The 6249-nt window shown below is 30.6% G+C and overlaps 1 long non-coding RNA gene across 1 annotated transcript; it reads left to right on the forward strand.

Moving 5' to 3' along the window:
- Positions 1 to 3565, forward strand: LOC131948154 (uncharacterized). The gene is made up of 3 exons (XR_009387981.1): positions 1 to 85; positions 2477 to 2533; positions 3481 to 3565. It is a non-coding gene; the product is annotated as an uncharacterized LOC131948154 (long non-coding RNA).
- The last annotated feature ends 2684 nt before the right edge of the window (positions 3566 to 6249 follow it).

Below are 6249 nucleotides of genomic sequence, written 5' to 3' on the forward strand. Positions count from 1 at the left end.
GGAAATCAATGCATTTGAAGAGAGTACAGTTACTTATTTTCCTACTTCTTCTGTGCGGACTGCATATCCAAGCACAGAGTTCTAGGTAATTAATTAAATCTAAATAAATAACACATTGATATACCATAAATAAAGACTACTATACTAATTACTCATTGTCCTTTGGATAAATGTGGGTTTTAGGGGTTACTTTATAAATGTTCAGGCTAATTTGGTATTTCAAAAGACAAAAAATATGTTTTCTGAGGTATGGCGTCTTTTAAAATTTATTTTTGTGACGATTTGTTACTGTAGGGAGGTGAGAGGAAAGATAAAATTTGTCAAACAAGCTTGACATCATTTATGGATGACCCCAGACACCCATAATTATCCAAGGACAACGGGTATGTTGTGAATGTGTATTTTAGAATACTGAATGGGTGTGAGAGTATGTGTGTAGTGGCAGAGGCGTAGCGAGGGGGGGGGGGGCGGGGCTGCGGATCGCACCTGGTGACACCATGTAGGGGGGGGGGGGGGTGACACCAAGGTAAAAAATAGCAAAATATACAGAGAAAAATGTGAGGGGGGGTGCAAATCGAAATTTTGTCCCCGGGAAGAGTCTCGTTACGCCTCTGGGGGGGGGGGTGACACCATTAAGTGCCGCACCGGGTGACAACCGACCTCGATACGCCACTGTGTAATGAAATGTTTTTAATTAATAAAAGACATCCACACCCTAACACAACAGGACGAAGTCTGATCTCAACTTTTTGCCCTAACAACAAAATCTTACTCTCCCACGTCACATCATTACTTGTCTCGTCATATTCAAAATCTTTTATAAATATAAAACATTTCAATACAAATAATGCTATCATACCCATTAAGTACACTACCATTCACAACATGGTAGTCTAGTACACATCTAAAAGTCACACATCAGCTTACTTGATTTTGTCATTTAATTAAAAGCATCGATTATTTCTGCAATTTTTTCTAAGCTTTGGCGTTAAACGAAAATAAATTAGAAACACGAGATTTCTTATTGTGCACTTATAATTTGGGAAGATTAAAGCCACAAAATTGACATTGACTGCTTGTACTACCTACACATGTCACTTGCCTGGGTAGTTAAGAAAATCACATAGATGTTGGTGAAAATATTGTGTAATTTTTAACCCATAGTGTGAAAAATAAAATAATTGTTCTCAATTAGTATGCTTATTTCATCCAATAAATACTTTTCGAGATGGAACCTCATTTAATAAACTACTATCAAATAATAACAATCATTTATAAATAATCGCGTATGATGAGATTTTCAAATGTGTAGAATCTATTTGCAAAGATTAAAACAAACAAAAAATAACAATGAGTGTATGTGTTTTCACTCCAGCACACCTAGCAGGTTCGTTAACACACATGGATAATCAAACAGCATTACCAGCCAACATGTAATTACCTCCATAATCGATAACTCTCAGGAAATAACCGCGGGGATTACCTCCCGCCCAAACAATTGCTGTACGACTTTAACCCATCCCAATGAATTACCCAACGGTTATTTCTAAAAAGAGATAGGAGGAGAAGATTATAAGATATATGAATGACAACAGATATAGGCTTAAATGTATTTTAGTAGATGTGGATGTAGATTCAGACTAAGACGTTGATGTTGGTGTGAATATATGATTAGAAATAGCTATAGGTTTAGGTATAAATTAAGGTATACTGCTATCGATATATATATATATATATATATATATATATATATATATATATATATATATATATATATATATATATATATATGTGTGTGTGTGTGTGTGTATGTGGAAAGCGATATTGATAGAAAAAGCTATAGGTAATGCTATGGTTTAAATTTAGTACTATTAAAAATGCAATTGCACAGAGAAAAAAGTACGGAAAGCGATACGTTTGAGAAAAGGATAGATAACGTTTAGGATAGATCTTGAGTAAAGGATACGGATTGGGATGGGAATGAGAATAAGAATGGACATTTGTTTGAGTTTTTGAATGTAACGGTGGGTGTGGTCAAATATGGGGTTCGAGTCGGGTTTAGGGTATTATATATATATATATATATATATATATATATATATATATATATATATATATATATATATATATATATATATATATATATATATATATATATATATATATATATATATATATATATATATATATATATATATATATATATATATATATATATATATATATATATATATATATATATATATATATATATATTTTTTTTTTTCTTTATATAAACATTTAGTTGATCCTTTTACATAAACCCTTAAAACCGGTTATACGCTAGTAGATTTGTATAGATGTATATGTTTAATTTTAAATCACTTTTAGAAGATGTACCAAGGGGTCCTGTACTATCGAAACATGTTGCCCTAAAACCGGTTATGCGCTAGTAGATTTGTATATATGTATATGTTTAATTTTAAATCACTTTTAGAAGATGTACCAAGGGGACTTGTACTATCGATGCATGTTGCACTGGATATTATTGCAGGTAATTCCTAAAATCATATTTTTTTTCATAGGTAAAATTTTTAGATGACCAATGCGTTCCATTATAAATTATCATCGAATATCAAGGCAAAAGCTAACACTAATTATTATAAAAGTAATTTTGCTTATTGTACTGTATAATAATTGTTGTTTTATGTTAGAAGAATGAATTATTATTACAAAATCTTTCCAGTTGATCTAATGTGGAGCATTCTTTTAATAAAAGAACACATTCCTTTCACAATTAGCCCTTGCGATTCATGTATGTCAAAGACAATCATTCTTGTTCTACTTTGACGTATTATCTATTCCAATTTATTCTGACCCACATACTTTTTCTTTACTTCAAGATTCCATTCTAATGTTTATCGGTCGAAGATAATTGTTCGTTTTTCCGCAATTATTGGCCTAACTTTACCCTCTTTTGCTTTTGCAAAAAGGTTTTTCCCCATTAGTTTTATCAATCGTTCGGTGATGGTAATTCACTCTTGATACTTTAGGAATTCTACCAAGCCTACCTGACTATTTTAGACTTTGTAGAACTGTTTAATGATGCTGATCCATTTCGGAGAAATCTCATACTTTTTAAGCAACATGTCTACACTATCAAAAGTTTTTATAAATTCCTAAGCGCAGGCGACAGTAACTTTATCGACATTTTAAAAGTTATACTAATAGTGGTTATGTGGTTAGAACATCTTATGTTCTGGAGAAAAAAAATGCTCCGTCTTAATTTATCTTCTTATTTTTACAATTGGTAAGGACATTTTTTCGCAGAGAATATAGCACTTCTAACATTAAACCAAATATAGTTGTTGTTTGTATTTTTTCATGTCAAATTAGATAATTTGTTGAAAATATATTGAGTTTTTCCTGAAAGCACTCAGTGAAGAAGCGTTGAGATATTTTTACCTCTGATACATACATTTATTTTAAACTTATTTACAGACACGTTGGCATTCCTCGTCCCAGATGTTATGTACGCACCTGACTGCTGTTTATGTCTAAAGTTAAAGACGCAAATGTTATTTACTGGATACTCTAATAATGCATTTATAACATTTGTAAAACAAACAAAAATCTAACTTCATATATATATATATATATATATATATATATATATATATATATATATATATATATATATATATATATATATATATATATATATATATTGATTTCTTTTGTTTGAAACTTATTAAATAGTAACTTAACCTTTAAAAGCTTTTATTAAATTTGTAGATTGATTTGTATTACACCAGATGACTCTACATACAAAAGAAAAAAGCCTCTAAAACAATAGATAATAGACTACGTCTTATTTACTGGATAGTCTTATCATACATTTATAACAACTTGTAAAACAAACATATATATATATATATATATATATATATATATATATATATATATATATATATATGAATTTAATGCTTTTGTTTGAAAAGAATTAAAATATTTCTTTAATTTTTTTAAAGTGTAATAAATTTATTGAATGATTTTTATTAAATCACATGTCTTTAAAGGACAAAAAACACAACAATGAACTATTATTGACTTTGTACATATTACCTTTAGAATATCAAAGCAAAGCACTTAAACATTTAAAAAATAACTATAGCAACATCTGAAAGGAAAAGAAATCCTAGATCTAAAAATAATATTAAAATTATTTAATAATAAATCTTTTAATAATAATTTTGGCAATATTTTTTAATAAAATGTGTTTACATTTTGAAAGTAATTAATTATATATCTTAATATACGTTAATCATAATGCTTTTACATTAATATAAGTAGAAGAAATCGTATCAAAAAATTGGAGTCAAACTTGATTACAATTTGATTTTTACAATACAAGAAACATCAAGATTGCATCTAAATATATTTTACACGCGAAATATTACATAATGAAAAATATTTAAATCTGATATTTTAAAGATAGACACCACGGATAGAATTTTTTTTTCATTTAACACAATTCTTGGTGTTTAATAAATTCATATGTTAATAGTTGATCACCTATAGACAAAAAATAATATTTTGTAGTACTGGTTGCCTTGAAGACCACGAAAAGGTGTGAAAACTAACACCTTTTCAAACCTCTAAAACTTTGTTTCCATAAGAAATTTTCAAAAGCTGATAAAAGATGTAGATTTTCTAAACCAGACTACACATTTATACGTTTATGCATTGTGATTGTTCTTACTCAATTTTAAAACAAATTTGTATGTACATTTATGAAAAAAACAAGTTAATTAAAAAAGTCTAGTGACATTTGTGCGCAATGTGATGTGTGGTTGGGGGGGGGGGGGTGGGGGGGGGGGGGGGGGTGCGTTCAAGCTAGAAAACAATCGGTTTGTAGGTGTTTATGTAATTTTAAAATTTGTGACCGAACGAGAGAATATTTTTGAAAAACTTTTCTTCGGCAATATTGTTCTAAATTATGACAGAAATCGATTGGTACATGTTTCAAGTCGCTAAGTGGTCTGGTTGCCGAGATATGGGCCAAAAACTGCTTTTTTTGGAGATTTTTTGGCTTTTTTGGGAAATCCATGAAAGAAACCCGGAATTTTTATGGCCTATGTTCATCCTCGTAACTTGCTTAACATAATTGCTTTTGGAACTAGTCATCGATATTGCTTCGTTGAGGAGGAGATACGACTTAAAGCTGCGGACACACATTCATCCATCCATCCATCCATCCATCCAGAAATGACGGGTTAATAAACGCAATTCTCCAGAATGGAAATTGCGCTAATTAGGGGGTGGTACTACATTAATATCAATATTTCCTAAAGTGTTGTAGTAAACTTGATTTACAAAATTAGATTTGTATATAGTATAATGTTAAATGCACGTGGAATGTTTCAGACTTGTATGACAAAGGGTTCGAAAGCCATAGAGATTTGAATGTTGAATTTTGAGTAAAAATGCAGAATGCACGCTGGATAGTGCGCGAAGATCCGATGAGCAACATGAATACCAATGTTCATTGAACTTTGAATAATACATCCGGGTAGATAGGGTCAATCACTGTTTCCGTATAAGGCCTAAGTGAATGCTTATCAGCTATCTCAACTAGTATTATATTAGTTGCTAGCAAACACTACACGGAGCAAAAAGCATACACATTAACTCATGTGTCGTATACAGTCCGATGCAAAGTCTGATGAACGCGTTCAAGCCTACAACAGCATGGCATAACAAGATTATAAACCGGCCGTTGGTTGAATGGCGAGAACGGAAAGAAGGGGGTTAAAGGGGTGTAGAGCACATTCTTCAAACTGCTAGACAAGTCAATGACGCATTGTTTCAGCTTAGTATAAAGCGTCCTAAACAGTGTTTAATAGTGTTCAAATGACAATCAACAGTACATTTCTTGTCAAAGTTTCAATTATTAAATTTAATGTATTTAAAAAAAAACAAATAGAAGTGTATATGCAAATAAAGTAAACAAACGAAGACAGGCGATTGTTTTGTTTATCTAGAAACAAGATGTCTTCCTAGCACACGTGGTAAGTTGCAACCTATCGTGAATTATTTTGATTTACTGTACTATAATATGATTGGTCAAACGAATAAATGAATTTCTTCCCATTCATTACTTTTACACGCATGCCCTTATATGGAGTGTGACATAAAATTTTACTTTGTAGAAAACAACGTTTACACTACTTATTTATAGAACATAAGAAAAGGTCCCTACACCAGCGT

The sequence above is a fragment of the Physella acuta genome, unplaced genomic scaffold, assembly GCF_028476545.2.
Source record: "Physella acuta isolate Inbredline_101_S28 unplaced genomic scaffold, ASM2847654v3 ptg000627l, whole genome shotgun sequence".
In the NCBI taxonomy this organism is placed as follows: Eukaryota; Metazoa; Mollusca; class Gastropoda; family Physidae; genus Physella; species Physella acuta.